Here is a 25,455-nt window from a genome sequence, read left to right as displayed (position 1 = left end):
ATGGCAAATTCCTTTTCCAGCCGCAGCTTCCTAGCCTCCTCAGCTGGATCTCTGAAGAGCAGACACGCCTCCGGCATCAGGGCCGGTAGTGTGTATGGGGGTGCCGGTGGGACTAGGGTACGCATCTCTACTGCCTCAATGGGGCTTTCAGCCGGCCGTGGCTTCAGTCTGTCGGACGCTCTTGACGTGACCGCTGACGAGAAGGGCACCATGCAGAACCTTAACGACCGCCTGGCCTCCTACCTGGACATGGTGCGCTCCCTGGAGAAGGCCAACACTAAGCTGGAGGAGAAGATCAAGCATTTTCTGGACAACAAGGCCTTGCCCATCACACACGATTACAAAGCTCAATTTGCCCAAATTAGTGACCTGAAGGCCAAGGTGAGCCCAAGAGTATGCACACTCGCAAACACACACACACACACACACACACACACACTTACACACACACAGAGACATACGGTACAACACCTGCTTTATTCAAAGACATGTATAAACTAAATATATGAATGAAAATGTGAGACGATCAAAGACAAAATGCTGAAATAATGCCATTGTCATACCGGAAAATATAACCATAAATTACAGGTAGAGGTACAGTCTGGGGAGGTTTTTGCAATGGTTAGCTTTCTGCATGGTTTGCTTTTAGCTTGGTTAAACACACTCAAGTTAAGCAAGTAGATTTGAAGATTTGAACAGAGCCTAGATGGAAAAAGTCAGAGCTTACTGTATATGCAAAAAACATAAAAAGAATGAATTACTTTCAGGACATAGTCCTCTGTTCCCACCAACCGTATCGAATAGTTCCTCCAGTGTGCATCCACATTGTGTTATATTTTTCCTTTGCCAATATCCATCTTGGTTATTCAACTGCTCGACCACAGATTCATTCAGGGCAGGCATTATGTTTTGTCTAAAGTTCCCTTCTATTGCACCTCCCTCTTTTGATCTTCTTGAGATTTTTGGGATAGCACTTCTTTATTTCCAGGCTTCTCCTATGAGATTCGCCACATCAATAGGTGTTGTTCTACAATGCTTAAGGCCCTTGAAATCATATCCAAGTAATCCCAGTTGTGCTCTTATTCAGTACAATGTGAGAGGTGGCGTCAGATTACATCCCCCCCCCCCCCCCCCCCCCCCCTAAGGATGATGTAATGCACAGCACATTGTCAGCAGAGTAGGCCAACAAGAACAAAAGAGCCTCAAAAAATGTGAAATAAGTGATTAATGTGATCTGGTTGAGACTATGTTGTAAGAGCTCTCCATCTCTGGGTTCAGATTCGTGATGCCACCCATGTCAATGGAACAATCCTCCTCAGCATTGATAATGCCAAACTTGCCCTGGATGATTTCAAAATCAAGTAAGGATAAATTAAGTTGAATAAAGTATTGCATACTTGAATGTAGTTCATTTGTAGACTGTTTGACTCAATATGACTCAAGTTGATTGTTAAATCAATCGGACCACTTACAAATGGTTGGATAAGGTAAATAGGTGAATGGAATGTAAGGCATGACTAACAATATAATGAGCAACTATGTGAAAATGTCAGGAGCTGATAAGTGACACACATAAATAGTGATGCATAAATCTGCTGCCATTCTCGCACTCAGATTCCCTTCTGTGATCTCACAGGTATGAGAATGAAGTGATCCTGAGGCAGTCTGTGGAAGCAGACATCACTGGGCTGAGGAAGCTGATGGACACCCTAACGTTGACCTGAGCTGACCTGGAAATGGAGATCGAGACACTCCAGAATGAGCTGATCACAGTTAAGAGGAATCATGAGGAGGTAGGGTCCAAAATGGCTGCCTGGGGTTAACCAGAGACTTTCTAATGAGGAGACACCATAGACAGTAAAAGATATGGACAGAGTAATCACGTAGACGTCAGTCGAGACGGGTGAAGCAAATTTCATCCGTTTTCTATTGGTCGACGAGGCTTTCTGCGCAGGCTCAGGGGACGTAGATGTAACATAGGCACGTACTGTAGTCTGACTCGTGTAACTCTTGTGATTGCTGCACCGAGAGATTAGGTTAATGTAGCCCCTTACTTCGTTACCACCACATCTACATTTACTTTTCTTAAATGTCCTAGTTGTTCATAGATAAATGTGATTTCATATAAACAGCACTCACCACATTCATAGCCTACTGTCAATCCATTTGCTGAAATGTTGTGGTCCGATGCTTTCGTCCTTATCCAGAGAATGCGGTTATTTTGCTCCTGTGCGACGCTTTCACCCGCTCTGGTCGCATGCTCATTACGTAAATTACGTCACGTTAGCATTGATTTCGGAAAATTACTCAGCCGGTAAGTCAGTTACGAGGTTATGACGCCAATCACACAATGTTGTATTACTCCGAAAATAGAAAAAGTTCATATAAAGGCTTAAAACGTTTCAGCTGTAACGTTATTTGATGTCAAAGTGGCGCCAAATTGAATAGGGTTCAATGGAATGGCTAGGTGGAACTGGTCTACTATTTAGCCTCAGATCCGCCATAGTGTCTACGCTCTCCGAACATTCGCCTGCCCCCTTGGGAGACACAGCACTCAAAAAATCCTCCATAGAAATGCATGGGGTTAGTTTGTAACGCCAATATGGCAGTTGTCTACACATATTCCACCCCTTCCGCGGCAAAATGTTGACATTGTGAATACATTGAGCCAATCATGTGGTGTGTTGTGAAGACATCGTGCCAATCGTGTGTTGTGATCTCGGCGCTGGAGCAAGATTGGTGTCGTGAAGCCTTGCGCACACGCATTTCTGCCAAAATAGATGCCCGATAAGTGCCCAAAAAGCGTTGCAATATGGCCGCCGAGTAGAAGGACTTGCCTAAAAGGACTTTGGGTTAACCGAGTGGAACGCAGTTGTAAATCATTACAAAGTTGTAGATCTTTATACATGTAAAGAGAAGACTGCAGCATCAACCACATGAGTGGAGACACAAACAGCAGCACTTGGCCTCTCATCTGAATTAGACCTCTCACATTCACATAATATGATCTGAATACCCGGCCGGGCTGGCCCCTGATCAGTATCATATGATGTGAATACCTGGTCCATGATCAATATCATATGATATGAATACCTGGTCCATGATCAATATCATATGATGTGAATACCTGGTCCATGATCAATATCATATGATGTGAATACCTGGCCCCTCATCAATATCATATGATGTGAACACCTGGTTCTTTTAAACATCATGTGATGTGAATGCCGGTACCTGTTTCTGTATCTTTATCTTTTGTCAGTTTTTCCTCTATATATTTCTTACAGCATAATTTGTTTTCGAAGTCAGTACACTGGCATGAAATGTATGTATATTAATCTGAATGATGTTGAGGTTGTACTTTTCTCCCACCAGGACGTTATAGACATCCGTGCCCAGATGAGTGGCCAGGTCCATGTGGAGGTCGACGCAACACCACAGGAGGACCTGTCCAAAACCATGGCCGAAATCCGTAGACATTACGAGACCGTCGCCTCCAAGAACAAGAAAGAGCTTGAGTCCTGGTATCAGAGCAAGGTAAAATGTTGACAAGGAAAACCTCTTAAAGGTTATATCATGATGGGATGTGTGTTTGCAGGTGGTTGACTTGATTGTAGATCTCAATTCCTGAGGCACACTTGTTGTGAATAGGTTCTCCATAGTGTGTTACACTCTTAAAGCGAATGTGTTGAAAATAGCACAACTTGTGTTGTTTTTAACAGGCACTGAAAACAGTTTAAAAATGTATAGCAGGTAGCACAAAAGCACATTTGGTATCAAGGCTATCTGTTAAAAAGTGAGATGTGAAAGTAGGCAATTAGCCTATATAATATTAAATCTTCAAAAATGTCTGATAGCCTAACTTCAGGCACAGAAAATGTATTGCTTTAATGCCTGTAATAGCCTAACCTATGTGTGGTGCTATGAACTGCATGACACTACACTGCAAAAACTGCTTATCTAACAAAATCTAACCAAGTGTTATTAATCTTATATCAAGATAAAAAAAAAACTAGTTGGTATTGTTTTCAGTATAAAGAGACTTACCTAGCGCTTTTTTGTGAAATCATTTGACTTAATTTAAAAGAAATTTGACTTATTTTAAGACATCTCATCTTGAAAACAAGCAAATTTGTCTGCCAGTGTGTTAAGCAAATTTGTCTGCCAGTGCGTTGAGCAAATTTGTCTCAACTCCTTAAAATAAGTTAAAGTCTTCTTAAATTAAGTCAAAATGATCTTTTGAGAGGGCGCTAGGTAAGTCTTTTCATACTAAAAACAATACCAAATAGATTTTTTAATCTTAATATAAGATCAATAACACTTGGTTAGAATTCATTTTTTGCAGTGTAGGCTTAGATATTTTCTTAGTGTCTCTGGTATTCTATTTCACAGTGTTTCAGTAATTAAGCCTACTGTACATACAGTACTTGGAAAAGGCGGTTAATAGTGTTTGATATGAAAATCCATTTGATCAACTCCTAGGCCTAGCTTATTATACAGGGGAGACACTGATTCCTAAAGTCTGACTAAGGATCTGGGGATCACTGTGTGGCAGGTGACTTTCCAAGCCTATGGACTTTTACCGTATTTTCCGGACTTTAAGTCACACTTTTTTTCATAGTTTGGCTGGCCCTGCGACTTATAGTCAGGTGCGACTTATATATGAAAAAATTATATAATTGAACATGTTTTTAAATGTTAATTCATATTAACTGACATGAACCCTACATGAAACATTACTGTCTAGCCGCGAGAGAGCGCTCTCAAATGCACAAGTTCTGTGCACTTTCAGTCAGAGATTAGTGGTTGCACTATGCCTGAAACACACGTGCATACCTAAATCCTCAAATTATTCTGTTTGGGCCTCAGATTCGGACAAATAAAGGCCAGTAATAATTTTGTTTCAATTTAACTCATAAAAGAGCTCTTCTTAATATTTTATATTGTTGGTTGGTTTAATATTGTTGCCAATGAAAAGTCATTGTCTTACACTTCTCCAACACGTTGCTCTCAAGCTATCAGTTGCATGCCGCCCCCTTCTGAGCTTGCCAGAGGCTGAAGCAGTAACCTACATTTAAACACAATTGTTGCTGCCAGGAATCAGCCTATGAATTTTATAAAAAAGTAAATCATGCATGATTAAAAAATAACTAGGGTAAATTTAGGCTGAATAAGGTTTCCATTTCAGCACAACACACGTTACATGAATAAATGAAAGCCGATGCCTTATCTCGCAATAAGCGGATGGAAATCCCAACACCCTTACATGAAACTTAATAGTGAACAATCAAATACCCCGCAGATTTCAGTGGTCATCAGTCCCGATATTTAGCAATATAATCAAACAGTAAGCCATGCCCCAAATGAAGGTGCTGTGCTTTGCGCAGCCTAATAAAAAGACCCCAGCGATAATTTGAAGATTTACGATGGTCTGTCTCCTAAACATTCCTCACCCGTTATCTAGACATGCATGAAAACATTTGAAAACAAAACTCACTGCCACGTAGGCTAATATTTGATCGCTGTTTTGCTACTAATTATCTTTCACGTACTGAATATGCACACTAGAAAGTGAAAGTAGGCCTACTGTGCTCCGTGTCTGTATCTGTCTGTTCACGTCCGCAATCGATTATAACGTTCCCCAAATAGAGAACACATCCATGTTCTCTCGCGTTATAGGCTGTCATGCTTCTGTGTTTACAAAATTCCTGACGGTTCCTGATCGCTAAAGGTTTGGTTTCCTTTCCTGTCGATCGCGATTGATGTAGAAGCACCTCCTAGGCTGTAATTTGACTTCAGCGACGAGAGAGGAAGAGAGAGAGACACCCGCAAAGTGGTCCACGCGCGCGTGTGTGTCTCTGCCACGGGTTCAATTGAAGTCAGAGTTGGTCTGTCCAGTCAATAGTCCCGCATTCAGGCCGCTCCATTATTAGATTAATGTTATCAGAGAGCACTGTAACATGTGCGGGAATTTCTCTCATTATGATAGAGTTGTGGGACTTTTATTATTATGCTCAATACTTAACCTATGCGCAATACCCGCAATCCTGCGCTGAAATTTAGGCCCTGGTTTTAAATGCGCATCTTTTTTTCTCGCGCTCTCTAAGGTGGCCAGCCGAACAATTGTTCTGCTACCAGTTTGTGCCAATATATTGTCCAAAATGCTTGATTGCATTGCATTCTCCACATTTTTAGCTAAATTTTCATGTACCACATCAGCATTTTTGTTCAGTGAATCTTTTGTAAATTGCTTCACAATTAGTGCGGGCACTTGTCAGCAGCCTTCGGCTTACTATTCACTCCTTCGTCTTCATTAACATTCCCTGTAGAATTCTCAATATTTTTGGCCTCTATGTCCAGTTACATCTGTCTGTTCTTGGTCTTGGATTTTGTTAAATACATTTCTAAGTATCACCTGCTTGCTGCAGCTTTGGTCTGCACGTCCTATTAAAACCGGTCTGTGCAGTCTTTTTAAAACGCATCTTTTTCTCTCTCGTGGGCATTTAATCTGCTGCCGGCTTGTCACTCCACATTGCCCAAAATGCTTGATTGCATTGCATTCTCCACATTTATAGCTAAATTTTCATGTACCATATCAGCATTTTCGTTCAGTGAATCTTTTGTAAATTGCTTTACAATTAACTTCGGGCCTATAGATCTATGCCTGGCTTGCTTCGTCACGTCTTTTTAAAACCATCTTTTTCTCTCTCTGAGCATTTAATCTGCTGCCAGCTTTTGACTCCACATCGCCCAAAATGCTTGACTGCATTGTATTCTCCACATTTTAGCTAAATTTTGGTGTACCACATGGCATTTTCTTTCAGTGAATCTTTTGCTTTACAATTAGGCCTATCCGGCCCTTGGCTGCCTTCACTCCTTCTTCGTCTTCATTAACATTAATCTTTTTGGCCTAAATAGTCCAGTTACATAGTCTCTGTTTTTGGATTTTGTGAAATACATTTCTAAATAAATGCGACTTATATATGTTTTTTTCCTGTTCATGACTATTGACTATTCATTTTTTGACTAATATGCGACTTATACTCCGGAGCGACTTATAGTCCGGAAAATAGGTAATAATATTCAAAGAAAGATTAATTGGAACGATAAATACCATTATTAAACGGTTACCTAAAATTGAAAATAACATCAGAGTGAAAGAGACACTGTGGAGGGCCTATAGACAACAATATATGTCTATACAGTAGGTTCTCCATAATATGTTCATGACAACAATAAAGAGGTTCTCAGAATATGGCATTTCAGGCATTTCATCTCAGAATATGGCATTTCAGGCATGTAAACAATAGGCTCCAAGATCCTTCCGGGTGGCAGAACGCAAGCGGCTTCCACTGACCTTACATAGTTAAAACATTGTTGTTGATCAAAGTTGAAACAATAACGAAAACGTGTTGTGTTTGGGGTTGTGCCGCCAGATATACAGCAAAAAGTGTAGGGTTTTTATCGATGTCCTTCAGAAAGAAAAAAAAATTATCCAGCGGAACCTGTGGGTGAAGTTTTAAAGCTAGTGGACGTAGTCAAAAGTAAAGCTGCAGAGGAGATGGCAAGACTGCCTGGTGGCGGAGTAGCCACTTCTTACATCTGTATCCGATCCGAGCAACAAAAACCCGATCATAGCCTTTTTATTTAGATAGCAGGGAAATACTAGCCTGGCGGGCCATCCTTGAAATGTATAGTCTGGAATCGAACCATTTACCTCGCTTAATCCAAGGGGCGGGGAGAGAATTGTCTTTCAAACTGCCTAGGCATGCAGTAGGCCAGCGCTACGACCATATCCGTATCCGGTCGGCAAAACGGCAAATACATCTTTCTTCGAAAGGAATTACTTAAGTGCATTGTGTTGCTCAACTTTCAAAGAAAAGCACAAGTCCAACTCCTCCAAAGTTGACGCCAACGCCGATTCAAACAACCGCTCTTCATTAGCCATAGCCACCTTCCTTGTTGTTCACCGTCACAGGACTGTCGTTATCCTGTTAAGCCCGCCTTAAGACTCTCTAACAAAATAGAGCGCTGTGATTGGATGAAGTCCACGGCGTCAGCCAATAGAAATCCCTATGGTTTGATACTAGATGTACAGGCTACATAGCCTAGAGGTTCATTAACACATTAGGCTATAGTAGGCTAGCCTAGGCTACTATGCATTTCGTTTAACGTTATTGCTATCTCCTTAGGGCCGTTTGCACAAAGCACCTTAAAAGTTTTGTCCCTTTAGTATCAACCACGGAGATTGTTTGTTTGCTAATTTGTGCTTGCTTTTCTGAGGATGCAGATGTTGATCTATACGGGACTGTCCAAAATAATAGCAAGCTGTGTGAACATATTGTTGATAAAATCAGATAGTGAATGACGCATTACAAATCTGAGTAGGCCTATAACTAACTTTGACAAGTTTGACGGATGACAGCCAAACACGGCAGTGACAATTAATTTCACGATGTTATCTATAGTTATTAATGCACCTATTGTAGGCCTATCAATAGCTAATGTTAGTAATGAATAACTCAACTGGTAGGCTACGTTCAACGGACATATAGTTGTAACTAGCTTGCTAAAGTTATGCCGTTGTTTGCAACCCAAGCTTGTGATCTTATCTTACCTTAATAATTTTCGGTGACATTTATCCATTCATCAGTAAAGCCATATATAGACATGAATTGAACAATACTAGCTAGTTAGATATTATCCTGACTGTCATTAGGGCACCAAAATAAACTTTTTTTTTTTTTACGTTTTGCCTTGCGAACCGAACCTCATGTGGTTATTTAGGCTGCTAAGGTCGTTTGTGCAACGGAATTTCTTATAAGATAAGAAAAGGAGAAAACCTTAAATACTTGAGGGAAAATGATAAGGAAACCGAAGTAGAATACTTAAATGTGTTTGTGCAGCCGATTTTATTTTAAGGGGGCCTTAAATCAGATTTTGGGAACCTGAACAAGGTGTTTTGTGCAACCGGCCAGTCTCTCATATGTCTGAATTAACTTACCTGTTGAAATGTATTAGGCCTAGGCTACGGCCGACGGTGGGTTCCCCAAGCAATTTACCTCACGTAGTATTTTCATCATTCGCCTTTGATTTCGACTGACACTTCACTTCGTTCAAACTACGGGGTAGAGTGGACGCAGCATGGCTAGAGACACGTATGACTCATTGCATATTAATGAGACTTCCCATAACCGTATGAATATGAATGAGAAGTCCCGTAGCACCCCGCAAGACGAAAATCATTCATTCAAGCCATTTACTCTGTTTTCTTGATCGCTCTGCCCTGGTCAAATGACATGGAAGGGTTTGTTTACTAGTAGTGCCAATGGAGAATGCTTCAGCTTTTGCCACCCGGAAGAATGTATATTGTTATTGTGACGTCATGGTAAATGCTCCTATAACTTTGAAGGACCCAGAGCCATATAAAGGTAGAGCTGCGACAATGGGTGTTCAAAATTCGCTAAGGTCACGTGGTTCATGTAAACTTCAAATAGTTCCCGGAAGTGATTGACAATGGATTAGAATGCATTAAATGGGCTACTGTTCAATGATAGACCGAGCCACGATTTTGGGTAATTGACAGTCAATAAATGCATTGATATGTAAGGGATAATATATAGAACGCCGGTCATTGTCGGGAGATAGGTCCCTTCAGGGCGAACCGGACCCCGTCTTGTTCGCCCTGAAGGGACCTATCTCCCGACAATGACCGGCGTTCTATACATTATCCCACTTATTGCACGGCTACTTACCAAAACGACACAATAAACTCCCTACGATATGACTCTTTAGCCTAGCCTAGAAATCTAGACGCACCCTAGCGGCGGCAAATTAATTTGCTCAGCCTGTACGTCTAGTATCAAACCATAGGGATTTCTATTGGCTAACACCGTGGATGTTATTCAATCACAGCGCTCTATTTTGTTAGAGAGTCTTAAGGCGGGCTTAACAGGATAACGACAGTCCTGCGACGGTGAACAACAAGGAAGGTGGCTATGGCAAACGAAGAGCGGTTGTTTGAATCGGCGTTGGCGTCAACTTTGGAGAAGTTGGACTTTCTTTGAAAGTTGAGCAACACAATGCACTTAAGTCATTCCTTTCGAAGAAGGATGTATTTGCCGTTTTGCCGACCGGATACGGATATGGTCGTAGCGCTGGCCTATTGCATGCCTAGGCAGTTTGAAAGACAATTCTCTGCCCGCCCCTTGGATTAAGCGAGGTGAATGGTTCGATGCCAGACTATACATTTCAATGATATAGGATGGCCGCCAGGCTATCTTTAGCCTGCATAGCCTAGGCTATAGCCTATTTGTTACCGTTTCATCATGGCTTTTGCTGAGAAACAAATAGTTCGCAACAACACACGCTGAACTTGAATCAAACATTCTTTAGAACACAGCTGATCAACCGTCTGTTTTCACTTTTGAATGAAGTTCCAATCCTTATAGTGATTTGAAAGAATTGACTTAGAAGCACAAAACCCATTTTCCTTGACAGCGGTCTGTTATACTTAGCAACGGTCTGTTATTCAGAATTAGCAGACCGCCGAACGTTGGGAAGGCCCATTCAAGTGAATGGAGCATTCTGCAGCACTATGAAGAGCCGTGTAATAAACACTATTTAGTGCAATTATTGTGTAAACTATGTAGTTATCCTACCATTACAACAATATTAAATTAAATTCCAGACCTATATCTTAGCCTGCTATATAAGGTGACCTTTTTTTCCGCCTTTTAACGTATGTCACTTAATATTAATTTCTGTACAAAATCAAGACGGGATTCTTTAGAAAACGCAATTGCACCCATCCCATAAGTGTATCTAAATTAGGCCTATCGCTATAAAATACAGTGACTCGAAAAGCTGTAAACAGTGTTTTTGAGACTGCGTGTAGCCTACAAAAGGCGAATGGAGCTCCAGTGAAATTTTGATTTTGCAACGAGAACCGGTACAGCTAGTCTAACATTAACTTGTTTGAGTTTTCTCCCCCGCGTTTCCTCTAGTCACTGATCTGAGCTAATGAGCTAATTACGTGAAGTAGTTTTATGTAAAAATTGTTTTTTTTTTTTAACATCTCCAGTGTAATGGTGGGCATGCTAAGTTAACAGTAGCATTACCTATTCAGTAAACCCAATGCGAGTGATCATAATAAAATATAAAACGTGACATGTAAGTCCTTCGATAAATAACCAGGCTATGAACTCATAAACATTAACAGCATTTTGTCATCGTTGTCATTCATCGTGCTGTGAACAGCATTAAGATGCTAGGCTAAAGAGCTAAGATTCAGACAGGTGAGCACCTGGGAATGGTTGTGCATTGTGTCAGAAAATAGCAATTTGATCAGTGATCATGCATCATCAGCGCAAGCTTGGTTTGAAACTTTCTGGGCAAATTACACTTAATGACAGAATGCTGCCTAATTGAAAGGGGATAGGCAGGTTTATCTTAGGCTATATTAGGCTATTATGTGTAGCACATTTATTGGGCTTTTAGCCTCTTTTAATTTATTTGATAAGGAACTGATACAAACTGAGCAGCAGAAAAGCTGTCATAGGCGATACATAAATAGTTTATTATTATAATTAGGTTAGGCTATTATTAATCCTATTACTTTACTACTATTACTGTTATTATTATTATTCGGATGAGCCAATAATGTAAATCTGAGTCTGAAAAGTTGGCTACAAACAGTCTATACTGCTGTAACTGCACTGCTGCTATTATTAATTGTTAACATCCGGGAACTCTTTGAGGCTTCCATGAGCGGCCATTGTTGGAAAAAAATGGAACATTAGCTTCAATGGAGTTGTCGCAACTCTAACTTTATATGGCTCTGGAAGGACCCTTTCAAGAAAGTTCCATTATCAGCATCATAGTTGGCCCCACAAGGCTTCCGTTTTAACATTCCATATGTTATCTTAATGCAGAGGAAGTAGATTGGGAACCAAATAGAACGTTCAAGCATTGTTTATGTTTTTATTGTTGAAAGGGTCTATAGGCAAGGTTTTCAGTAGTTGTTTAGCAGAGTTGTTGTATTGGGAGAGAACATATTGAAGGTAACTTTACTTCCTCCTTTTTACACACTTTAAATTCCTGAACATCTTTCTGCTTCCAGGCTGAATCACTTAACAAGGAAGTTGCCGTCAAAACAGAAACCCTCCAGATAACAAAGTCAGAGATTACAGAGGCTCGACGTACGTTTCAGAGCCTTGAAATTGAGCTTCAGGCACAGATGAGCATGGTAAGTCCACAGCCTAGTCTCACACATAACTTACAGGCTCGTCTCACACATCACACATCAGACATCAGTGTTATTTTAGCCCAAAGTCTGCAGTCTGTCTCTCCATGTGTCTACCCATCCATCAAACAATGTCCGTCTGTCTGTCCTTCTGTCTATCTATTTTTCTTTGTATCTATCTATTTATCTATCTATCTATCTATCTATCTATCTATCTATTCATCCATCCATTCTTTCCTCTTATCTTTCCTTGCCCCCAGAAACTCAGTATGGAGAATACACTGCTGGAAGTGCAGTCCCGATACACCTCCATGCTGGGGGGGTTCCAGGGGAAGGTGCTGGGGCTGGAGGACCAGCTGTCCCAGCTCAGGGCGGACCTGGAGCGCCAGAGGAGCGACTATCAGCGGTTGCTGGACACCAAGACCAGGCTAGAGATGGAGATTGCCGAGTACAGGAGGCTTCTTGAAGGAGATTTCATGTAAGGATGATGCAACATGATCACCACCACCACCATCAGTCAATGATATGAACACCACCAACATGCATAAACAATGAGTTTCTATCTATCTATCTATCTATCCATTTACATACTTGTTTACTTATTCATGTAATAGGCTAATGTAAGGGTCTTACAGATATCAAATGCAGGGTCCAGTTTCCCTGGAGCAACTTGGGGTTGGGTGTTTTGTGCAAGGGCTCAGCAGTGTCAGCGGGAATTGCTGCTTTCGTCAACAAAGTCAAGCTGACAAATCCACAAATTAGTTGTTTGATGTTCTAGTTACAAAGCTCTATGATTGTGACTGGTATGGTTATGGCCTTTAAGTAGCATGGGTGCTTTCCATCTGAGTCAGATCATGTTGCTTCAGCCCCATCCAAATCAGCAAGTCTGAGTTGCTGTCTGGGTAACTGTTGTTTGCGTGACAGAAGTCTTTGGACCAGGGGTGTAGTGGTAAAATAAGAGGTGGGTAAAGTATAAATTTTGTGATCACGGTAAGGTGGGCTGCCCCATCGGATTTTTAAAAAGGCATTCAGAACATATTTGTTGACGGTAGGGCTTATTGTCTTCTCCTGCTTTGGACTAATCAACAGCCTGGCAATTGTGATTGTAACTGGCAATAAAACATAGCCATGAATTCCAGTAAAATGTTTCTGCATGTCTAAACATTTGTGTGTAGCACTGGGTAAAAACAGTGTCACTAGAACAGCAGAAATCCCACAAGGGAAATCCTGAAATACCATTGGTCAAAATATTGTATTTTGTATTCTGAAAGCAGGGATGCAAACAGCGCGCCTTTTGACGGATGCCGCCTTTTTCACGGCTGTCTGGGGGACTTGTGTGAATCGTGCAGATCCGACGAGTTTTTCTTTGGGGGGGGGGGTTGAAGTGTCTGATTATAATTTCATCAAAGTTAATTCTGTATTAAAATGACTACATAAACACATAGCCTACCGTTACAGTCCATGAAACATAGGAAGTGTAAGACAACACTAAATCAAAAAGCTGCGCACGTAAAAATCCCATTTGCTGCGCACCATTATCCTACTGCTACAAGGCTGCACTTCACTGCACTCACTGCAAGGATTTAACGTTACATCTAATAAAAATCACTCCGCGATACAATGCGAAGATTTGACACAATGTTCTCATCCCAGCTCTCCACGATTTCAAGCAATGGGTTACTCCTTAGCAAACCATAACGAAACAGTGCTTCACCACATCTGTGGATTAAGCCACACAGTCAACTCAATGTAAGTAAGATAAACGAGGATGCTAATTGTTCTTAGCATTGCCAGCATTGTGTATAATATGATTGTCACTTGGGAGGAGACTAACGTTAGCATAATTAGCTAACCGCTGCTAACGTGCTAGCATCGTCACGTCAGGCTGTGCACAGTAATATAACATTTATTCACCATAAATTAATAAAGTTGAGTGGTTCTGCAATGTAGACAATGTTTCCGTTTTTTTGCAGTACCATGTCCCTTACATGACATGGCCCATTGTCCTTGTAACATGCATTCAGCAAACCTAGATATGAATGTGATTTCAGCCCGACTTTCAACATTTCTTTCAAAAAGAAAAAAAACACCAAGACTCGTAACGAGGGATCTGGAATGTTGGTTACCTAGCAACCAAGATGCTGTCTATTGAAAAGGGAACTATTTTTTGATGCGTAAGAACGATGTCGAAATTAACATTTTTAAACAATAATGGGGTGTTTTCAGATTATTTAGTTTGTTGTAGAATTGTTGTATAAAAGCATATAGCACTCGTGATCATGGGATTGGTCATGGATATTCCCACGGCTGTTGTTGCCTGCGCCACTCGGCCTCCAGCCTTGTGGCTACGGCCGAACAACACCCGTGGGAATATCCATGACCAACCCCACTCTCACTCGTGCTATATTGCTTAAGTAGCACACTAGCGCTACATTTTACATGACTAGCAAAAATACAGTTGGATTTTTTTTTAACCTTGTTTGTTGCGTCAGTCAGTTTAGTTCAGTTCCGGACAGACTAGCAGTATTTTGTCCTGTAATATTTTAGTAGCAGCCTAACGTTATATCCAACTCTACCCCCTTTCCAACGTGTAGCCTAATGGTAACGTACTTGTTTAGGCTAGCCGCTTGTTGACGTCTAGTAGCCTAATGAGCCGCTGGTCTAGGCTTTTTCGTAAATGCAACCCGAAGTGACAAGTGACGAACTGACTTATTTTCAATGACACCTACCGCATAAGGGCGAGAAACTGATGTGTGGGCTTATCCTAACAGACAGACCGCACTACTGTTGATACATTTTAACTGTACATTTTCGTGCAGAATAACGTTATTTTGTGGCGCATTGAGAAAGGGGGCAAAGTGAAGTGAACTATTTTGCACTCTGTTATGATACTGTCAGGTCTAGGGTAATACTATGGCTAATATATGCAACTTTTCATTTACAGAATGAGAGAATTTGATGAGAGTGAGGCACTAACAGTTAAGAAAGTGGATGAGGGTTGTAAAACAAATTGGAACTGGTCTTGGTTACAGGTTGAAACGGAGATTGAGGTCAAGACAGCCAAACACAAATTAAAAATGTCAGACTTTTTAAAAAAAAAACATTTAAAAAAAGGGACATGCCAAATGTACTTTCTGCATGAAAGAGATTAATTATGCTAACAAGGGAGTGCATGCTCTGTTGAATCACTGCCAGAGTGCTATACACACAGAGAGAGTGGCTACCATCATATCTACCCAGTGTGGCCCAGCTCCTCTGTCAAGACAAGCCAGCTACCAGCCAAAGTCAGGCCCCAGCAGACAGAATAAGGGAAGGAACTGGGACAGTGTATTTTCATATAAAGAACATTTTTGTGTGAATAGGGTGAGCCCTGGATGGCAGAGGTGCAGTGGCGATTCTAGACATTTTTAACAAGGATGGCACTGGTGAGGCACTGATTAATTCAAGGGTGGCATGAGGCAAAACAACCAGATAAACAGAAACAGGCTCAAGATGTGAAATTAGCACAAATACATTAGGGAAACCAGACACAAACACCATACTCATAAATTGAAAGAAAAAAAAAAAACACAAATACCTTACTCTCACATAAAATGTCTTTGTATTTGAATAAAATAATACAAACATATTAAAGTTAATTATCTAAGTTGTCTGTCCCTGGGCTATGCTGTGCTAAAACAAATTCCATCATGGGGACATTAAAATATAATCCTTTTTATTCTATTCTATTAAATGAAGATATACAAATATACTCATCCAATACATTTTCCCCCCACAATAACTTCTATCTATGTGCATCTATTTTTGTAGCTGTTAAAATAATTTGACCTGCTTTTTTGTCTATTTGTTTAAGTTCTCAAGAAACTTGAGGGTGGTATGAAGGAGTGTATTGTGTATGTGAGCAATTTCATCTTCCTAAATCTCAATATTATGATCACAACAAGTGTGGGCAAATTATTAATTACATTTTCACGTGGGGCAACTTGTTGCAGGGCAACCACATAACCGGTTCCATGTGTTCGAATTGGATGACTAAAGTTCTCGAGAAACTTGAGGTTGGGATGAGTGTGTGAGCAACCTACATGTTACTTATCTGCCTGAATCTCAATATTCTGATCACAACAACTGTGGGCAAATTACAAGTCAGCACCAGTGCTGCATTCATTGTTTTTTTTACTTTTATAATCACATCACCAAAAGTAGGTTATTGGTTTTACCAAAAGTATTTGGCAGTATTTTTAAACTACAAACCTATAAAGTATTTTGATACAAAATACGATGCCATTTTTTTTCAACTAAATAAAATACAAATTTGTATTTTAAATACATCAGACATGCCTATCCCTGGCTGTTGGCTGCAGTAACTCAAGCTAGTACTTATTGTTTTGTGTTTATGTTAGTTTTTATCCAATTTGACAGCTTTGCTATGTTGCCCACCCAAAATTTCTACCAGCCCACCCAAATAAAGTAGCCTAGCCTAGGTTAGAACCAGCCCTGCCCTGCATGGAGACATATTTTACGATAATAATGGAGAAAATGTTATCAAAACTTTAGGTTTTTGTTAACGGAATCTCCCTCCCTCATTCATCTATTTGCGCAACAGCCCACATTCTGCGTTCAATCCAGAGAGACAAGTGGAATAAATGTTTTTTTTTTTTCTTTTAAGCGGACATCGCCATAGGCACGATATTTAGGCTACCTCTGTTAGGCATACAAAAAGTTGCAAATTAAGGAGTATTTCCTGATCGGGGAAACCTTTCGGTCCGCGGTTCTATAGGCTAATATCATTCAATTGTGCCGCAAATTAACAGACAGAAGTGGGGCGTAATTTAAATTCATGGCTCCGTAGACCAGCAATCTACTTGTCGAGAGCGCTGCAGATCATAGACAGAGATGTCTATGATCTGCAGCGCTCTCGACAAGTCTATGATCTGCAGCGTATTTGAGAACGCTGCAGATCATAGACAGAGAAAGCTCTGGGAACAGAACGCAGGCATATGATTTTGTTGTCACGCACTACTATGGAAAATGAACTTTAGAAAGACTGGCTCGGCCAATAAAAAAAAAAGGAAAAAGTATGCCAGATGGCCAGTCCAGCCCTGCGTTCAGGAATTATTTAATTATTATAAGCAAAAGTGGAACGTGCACAATGTTTCATTTATCCCTCCTGATCGGGACGAATAAAACAGGTATTGGGGACGAAATAAGCATACAGTTTAGCCTAAGCTATGTAAACTTCCAATAATTTCAATATTTTACAACAAATGCTTGACTGGTTGAATGGTCATACATGTCATCAGAATATCGCTACCTGTAGCCTAGATGCGACGAGTGTTTAGTGAGTAGGCCTGAGCTTGATGAACCATAAATGAAAAGTTTTCTTAACATTACATTAGGACATTATTACCATTAAACACTTTTACAAAAGTATAGGCCTAGCCTACAGTTAACACTTAATGACCTATCAAATGTCGGCGACTTAAGTGTGTGATTAGATAAATAGGCACTGGCAGATGCAATAGGTAAATAGATATCTTTGCGTGTTAGCACAAGCAGTAGCCTGTAGGCCAATAAAGGCAAGCGTGTTTGCCACTTACATTTCTGACGTCTGATACTTCAAACTGCTGCAAGTGCATCAAGAAAGGTCCTGCCTTAGACCATGTTACATTACATTACATTACATTACATTACATTACATTTGGCTGACGCTTTTTAACCAAAGCGACTAACAACATGGTAAACAGTAAGTTTTAGAACAATTCTCACAATTTTAGGACAGTTTAAAAAAACATTAGAGTACAGTAAGAATAAGTGCGTCGGTGAGTGCTGTTTTTAACAGTTACTTGTCAGTTTAAAACGGCTGGTGAGTGCTAGGATCAGTAAGACTTGTTGTAAGTGTTGCTATGAGAGTAGATGTTCTCTAAAGAGCTGGGTCTTCAGGAGTTTTTTGAAAGTGGAAAAGGATGTCCCTGCCCTTGTAGGAACTGGCAGTGTGTTCCACCAACGAGGAACAACAGATGAGAAAAGTTTGGATTGGCTTGAGCGTACCGGTGGTAGAGCTAGACGTCGTTCGTCAGAGGAGCGCAGCGGTCTGGAGGTAGTGTAAGTCTGTATGAGGGCATTCAAGTAGGTGGGAGCAGAACCGGAGACTACTTTGTAGGCAAGCGTTAGAGACTTGAATTTGATGCGGGCCGCCATAGGTAGCCAGTGTAGCTGGATGAGCAGCGGGGTAACATGTGCCCTTTTGGGTTGGTTGTAGACCAGGCGCGCCGCCGCGTTCTGGATCATCTGAAGTGGTTTCACTGCGCAGGCTGGGAGACCTGTCAGGAGGGCATTGCAGTAGTCGAGTCGTGAGATGACTATTGCCTGAACCAGAAGTTGGGTAGCATCTTGGGTCAAGTAAGTCCTGATTTTCCGTATGTTGTAGAGTGCAAAACGGCATGACCGGGCGACTGAGGCAACATGATCTGAGAAGTTTAGTTGGTTGTCAAGAACAACTCCTAGATTTCTTGCAGTCCTGGTCGGTGAAACAGACAGGGAGTCAAATTTGATGTTGATGTCGTGGTGTATGGTAGGTTTAGCTGGGATGACCAGCAGTTCAGTCTTTCAGAGGTTCAGCTGGAGGTGGTGTGCCTTCATCCATGTAGCTATGTCTGAAAGGCAATCCGAGATCCGTGCTGAAACCAGGGGGTCGTCAGGTGGAAAGGACAGATAGAGCTGTGTGTCGTCTGCATAGCAGTGGTATGAGAAGCCGTGCGAACGGATAATCTGTCCCAAGGAGGTGGTGTAGATAGCAAAGAGGAGGGGGCCCAGCACTGAGCCCTGGGGGACCCCTGTGGTGAGATGGTGAGGTGCGGATAGCTGACCAAGCCATGATACGTTAAACGAGCGTCCTGTGAGGTAGGATTCAAACCAGGAGAGAGCAGAACCGGAGATTCCCATGTCAGCGAGTATAGAGAGAAGGATACGGTGATTAACCGTGTCAAAGGCAGCCGATAAGTCAAGCAGAATGAGTACTGATGACCGAGCGGTCGCCCTGGCTTCTTTTAAGGCTTCTGTTACAGACAGCAGAGCCGTTTCGGTAGAGTGGCCGCTTTTGAACCCAGACTGATTTGGATCCAGAAGGTTGTTCTGTGAAAGGAAGTCAGAGACCTGTTTGGAGACTGCTCGTTCAATGCCTTTGGATAGGAAAGGCAGTAGTGAGACAGGGCGGTAGTTCTCGACTTGAGCAGGGTTGAGAGAAGCTTTCTTAAGTAACGGTGTTACCCGGGCCATTTTGAACGCTGTTGGAAATGTGCCGGAGGTTAGCGAGGCATTTATCACATGTGTGATAGCTGGAGCGATGGTCGGGCTGATGGACTGAAGTAGGCTCGTAGGTATAGGGTCCAGCGAGCATGTGGTAGGACGGCTGCATGTCAGGAGTCTGGACACTTCACTCTCGGAGAGAGGCGTGAATGCTGAAAAAGATGTTCCAGCAGTCCCTAGAGGTTGTAGGAGTGCGGTATCTGAGTCAGATGCGTTGAGTGGGCATGTAGAGAATTGACTGCTGATTGCCGCCACTTTGTTTGTAAAAAATGAGGCGAGGGTATCTGCAGTAAGGCTGGATGGAGGAGGAGGCAGCTGAGGGTTGAGTAGCGATTTGAAGGTTGAGAAAAGTTTTTGAGTGTCTGTAGCGCTGTTGATTTTGTCATGGTAGAAAGCAGTCTTAGCAGCAGTGATGCTGGCTGAGAAGGAGGTCAGGAGTGTCTGGTAGTTTTTGAGGTCGTCAGCTAGTTTGGATTTGTGCCATTTCCTCTCCGCGGCTCTGAGTTTGGTGCGCTGCGATCGGAGGGTATCATTTAGCCATGGATGAGAATGTTTGGATCGAGCTGGCCTTGTGGTAAGAGGGCACAGCTCGTCTAGACACGAGGTCAGTGTGGAGCAGAGTGAGTCAGTGGCTTCATTAACCTCCAGAGAGGAGAAGGTGTTGAGTGGAGGTAGACCGGAGGCAACCACAGAGGAGAAGTGCGTTGGAGACAGGTTCCGGATGTTGCGGCGGAACGTGACCATCGGCTGAGGAGCCGGAGGCTGTTCTGACAATCTGACGTTGAACTGGATGAAGAAGTGGTCAGAAAGATGGAGAGGCGTCACCATGAGGGTGTCTGTGCTGCAGTTCCGAGTGAAGATCAAGTCAAGCTCTTTGGCAGCTTTGTGAGTCGGTGGGCTTTGAACCAGTTCGAGGTCAAAGGAGTGGACCAGAAAAGTCCGCTGAGCCTGGGGCATCTAAGTGGATGTTCATATCACCGAGAACAAGAAGCGGACAGTCATGCTCAGGGATGGAGGATAGCAGAGTGTCAAGTTCGTCAATAAAGTCGCCTAGTTGGCCTGGAGGGCGGTAGATGACCAGCACGTAGAGTTTTGCTGGGGCGATCACTGTGATGGCATGGAATTCGAATGAGACATATTTATTTGAAGGCAGTAGCGGGGTGAATTTCCATTTGTTGGAGATCAGCAGGCCCGTCCCGCCTCCTCGTCCAGATAGGCGAGGGGTGTGGGATAGTGTAAGGTTAGTGGAGAGTGCAGCCGGGGTGGTAGTGTCTGGTTTGATCCAAGTCTCAGTGAGAGCAAGGAGTTCCAATGAAAGGTGGTTGGCATAGCCAGCTATGAAGTCGGTTTTGTTGACTGCGGATTGACAGTTCCACAAGCCCATGGAGAAGGAGGTTTCTGTCGGTGAGGACCGTTTAAGTTCCTGGAGGTTAAGGGGATTTCTGCCCCTTTTGACATTTCTGCCCCTTTTGGCATGATGCCGTTTTCTGCAATGGCCGGTGATAACAGATATGGTGGAATGTTAATGGCCAATTGTAGACTAAGATTTGAGGGTGGCCAATCGAATCTCAAGGGTGGCCTGTGCCGCCCCTGCAGAGGTGGTGGCAAAATGTAATTATATGATATTTCCTGTGGGGGCGTGGGCTTCGATAATCTCACTCCTTTTTGACCATACCTCTGTTTGCATCCCTGGAAAGACACACAGGAAAACAGATCCACTAAAAGGCACCTTCTATGAGACTGGGCCCAGTGCCTTTTCTCCCACCCAGTAGCAGAGTGGTAATTGGGAGGATCGGGAGAATTTCTGGTCGTAATGTTTTCAGGCCAGGCTGATCACTGTGATCTTAAAAGGGGCATAATGTTGCTGTTTATATAGGTTTTTTGCTGTGGCCTCCAACAGCCTGGACTGTGCAGCGCAGCGCAGCGCAGCCACTCGCTGTCACTATCCACGGCCCTCCCCACAGCCCAGGTAACAACGCGGTAACATCTGGTGACCCGACATGCATAAGTTATGAGATGCATAGCGTATGATGAGATGGGCACAGACACAGTTTTAGATAAGCGACCGCGACATGTCTTAAGCACCCCCGGATCTCCCCCCTAAAATAGGAGTCAGGCCTAGTTGGGTCACCCTCCCGGCAACAGCCCTGCCATCCTCCGCCTTTTCCCCTGTCCACACGCAAACAAACACTGGAACAGAGTTTTCAAAAATCACCACTTTGGCCAGAGTTTTTTTTTTTTAACACTTAACACTTTTCAGTGATGAAAACAGAGTTTAAAAAGAGGACAAAAGGGATAAAATAAATTAATTTAAAAGACATTAAAAATACCTGACTACTTCGTGGACATTAGGGCCTTAGTGGCCCACTCGGTCCCTGCACCCTCCAATACACTTCCGATTTCAACAACCCGTCATGACAAACAAAACTGACATCACATCACAAATTGGGGTGATGCAGCCATTCTTTTTAACACATTCCATCCTTTCTAAACCCTTCCTTCGTTTGAAACGTTTTTTTTGTTTTCTTTTCACAGTTCTACGTCTGCCTCTACGTCTTCCTCTTCAAGCGCCGCACGTAAGGTTGTTATTGTTACAGAAGAAATAGTTGATGGAAAGGTGGTCAGTTCGTCCTCCTCAACAACCCATGAAGAGAAGTGAGCCCCAATCGACAAACCTGAACTGGATGAAGAGTGAAATGAAAGTGGGGGCAAAGCAATAGAGCCTTCTAGTACCCCTTCTAGTACCCCTTCTAGTACCCCTTCTAGTGGGGTATTTATGAAATGTCACATGCTAAAGTTCTAAAGTTGCAAATTGATTGGAACTGTAGCTGTATTTCTGAGATTCTGTTCACTGTTTTGTACCTAATAAATTGTGACCTGTAGATATACATTTGCAAACACAACCAAATTATCTTATTATATAAGACTTGACTACGGATGTAAAAAGTCCTGTATTTTTAGGAAGAACAGAGACTTTAGAACGCAGATTTCAGAAAAGCAACCACATTGCTTCTACAGTCCTCTGTTCCTGCCAGTATCAAATGATAATAAAATGAAAACATTAACTAACTTGATTTGTTCTACTGTACTCACTATACATCACCAATGTATTGACACAGAAAACACTGAACTTTAGAGTCGGAGTGACGTAGCCACCCAGTGGTAATCAGCAGTAACTGCATCTAACACCTTATAATCATCATCATCAACTTTTATTGCCAGACTCAAGGTCCATTCAGAAGACACAGACATGACATACAACATACATTAAAAAAATAAAGATAAACATATACAGAACATAATAGAAAAAAGTAAAAAAGAAACAACAACAGTGCATTTCTATAAAAGGCACTTAAACCAGTATTTCCATAGTGATAATTGGTGTTGTATGGCACTAAACGTAGGATTTGCCAGCAGCATAACAATGCTGTTCGGGGAAACGTTCATGCGACAAATTCATTTTTAGATCAGACTCCTCAAAAAAACCTGGAAGGTGCTGACCCCTGCACTACAAAACAGGTCACTTGCACCTGCTAACCAGTAGGCCATGGCTGCACTTGCACTAGATTAGAGGCACCTGGGTTGGCTGGCTTGAGCAGTATCCTCATAAAGTCATCTCCTTGAAGTCAGAAGTCTCTAAAATTCGATGGGTTCTATCGTTTTTGATGTGAATGGGCCTTTAAGATTCTGCATGCTTACCTTTTGAAATTTAGTCCATAAGGGAGCAGTAGGCTATACAGAGGAGTGCAATATGCTTTAAACAGGCTAATTTTGATGTCATCCGTGTTCTTGTGAAATATTATGTGGAACCTATTCCGAGCAGATATTGAGTAGGTGCTAAAAGCCAGCACTGCTGGGAGAGAGAATGACCAGATCATCAGCATACATGAAATGTTACCGAGTTACCAATGTTACCAAGTTTTCAGTCCATCCTGTCAGTTGGTTGGATAACTCTCATCCATGTACAAGTTGAAGAGTGCTGGTGAGAGTAGCCCCCCCTGACGTAGGCTACCCCATTACTTACACCAGAGACTGTAGCCTATTGCCCCATTTAACCTGCACACTCTGGTTGGCATACCAACACGCCAGGATTCTTAGAATGCTGTCAAGGGCACCCGTTGGGCTCAGTCTTTCAGCTTCTGGTGATTGACTCGGCCAAAGGCCTTAGAGACATGTGGAAACTTGGAAGGGCCCGAGTTTGGAGGCAAAATAGGTAGCGGGAAGCTACGTTAAGGTGGGGACTCTGAAATGGGTGAGACCTCTCATGTGAAGTGAATTTGAATGAACTAATCACATGCAACCAGTGTTAAATTCTGATCTATCTATCTGTCTTTTATTTATGAACTTTGCCACAAAATAAGCTGTGAAACTCACACCCTGCGTGTGTGTGTGTGTGTGAGAGAGAGAGAGAGAGAAAGAGTGTGTGGTATGTGTGTCTGTGTGTGTGTGTGCGTGTGTATGTGTTTCTGTGTGTGTTTCTGTGTGTGTGTCTGTGTGTGTGTGTGTGTGTGTGTGTGTTTGTGTGTGTGTGTGTGTGTGTTTCTGTGTGTGTATCTGTGTGTGTTTGTGTGTTTCAGTGATGGAAATTAGCACCTGCCACCAGCCAGAATACACTGGCGGGTGAATTTGGTCAACTTGTCAGCCACTCTTGGTGGGCAAAGCAGAGCTAGCATATACCACAAATATACAGTCAGATACGGACTATTTTTCATAAGCCCTGACGGTTAAAAATAAGAAAGTGTCTCGTAGGGATCATGTAATGTTGTCAGTAGCCTATGAGGGTAAATCACGCTGATTTGAAGTTACCTACCAGCGAGCAGCAGTCTCCCCACAGCATGGCGCAGCGCTTCACTTCACAAAGTGTGTCCAAATTCACCCATTCTTCTCTGCTGAACTACTCGAGAAGTACTCATCACACAGATATCACATGAAAGAGCCTTTTCTCAGCTTTTAAACAGTGTTAGTTAGCTATGATATGCTGTGATAAACAATTCGTCATAGAAATAATTTAGAATTTTTAAAAATGTAATCATTATTCTCTGCGCCCATCTCCACATCCATTCGTCTAAGTGGAATATCTCACAAAGTCTTCACTCAACACATGACATCAGAATAAACAGCAGACCTTACCGAAAACAAAGTTGTATTCTGTGTATATTTAGTCGTTCCAGAGTAATTTTTCATTTTCATACCGTATCTCTAGTGGCTGGTGGTATGTCACTCATTGGTTTAAAGGATTGTAACGCCCAAAATACACCCATGACTGATTATAAAACATAAGCCCCACCTTCTTGTGCCATGTGCCGAACGTTTGATAACGCCTCATAACTAAACCACACCGAATGTGGACTGGACAAACCCCTAAGCTATTCGCCAGTGACCATGCATTTTAGACTGTCAAAATATAGCCCAAGAGCACAGTTTTAGTGATGACCTCTGCACACCAGAGCACAGTGTTATTGATGACCTCTGCACACCAGAGCACAGTGTTGGTGATGACCTTTTAACACCAGAGCACAGTGTTAGTGATGGCCTTTTAACACCAGAGCACAGTGTTGGTGATGACCTTTTAACACCAGAGCACAGTGTTAGTGATGGCCTTTTTACACCAGAGCACAGTGTTAGTGATGGCCTTTTAACACCAGAGCACAGTGTTAGTGATGACCTCTGCATACCAGAGCAAAGTGAATGTTTGATAACGTCTAATAACTAAACCACACCCAATGTGATTACCTTTTAACACCAGAGCACAGTGTTAGTGATGGCATCTGGCTTATCTTCACTGATAGTTCACAGAAAGTGGGAGAGAGCAGGCGCTTTATTTTATTTGATCTTTTGTTTTGTTCTGTTTAGTTTTTGTTGTTATTTTGTCTTTGTTTGTTTTGTTTATTTGTTTACATGGATAT

The 25,455-nt window shown here is 42.2% G+C and overlaps 1 pseudogene; it reads left to right on the top strand.

Moving 5' to 3' along the window:
• Positions 1-22,574, top strand: LOC121706198 (annotated as a pseudogene).
• The last annotated feature ends 2,881 nt before the right edge of the window (positions 22,575-25,455 follow it).

This window comes from Alosa sapidissima, chromosome 3 (assembly GCF_018492685.1).
Source record: "Alosa sapidissima isolate fAloSap1 chromosome 3, fAloSap1.pri, whole genome shotgun sequence".
Lineage (NCBI taxonomy): Eukaryota > Metazoa > Chordata > Actinopteri > Clupeiformes > Clupeidae > Alosa > Alosa sapidissima.
This window is presented reverse-complemented; position numbering and strand designations above follow the sequence as displayed.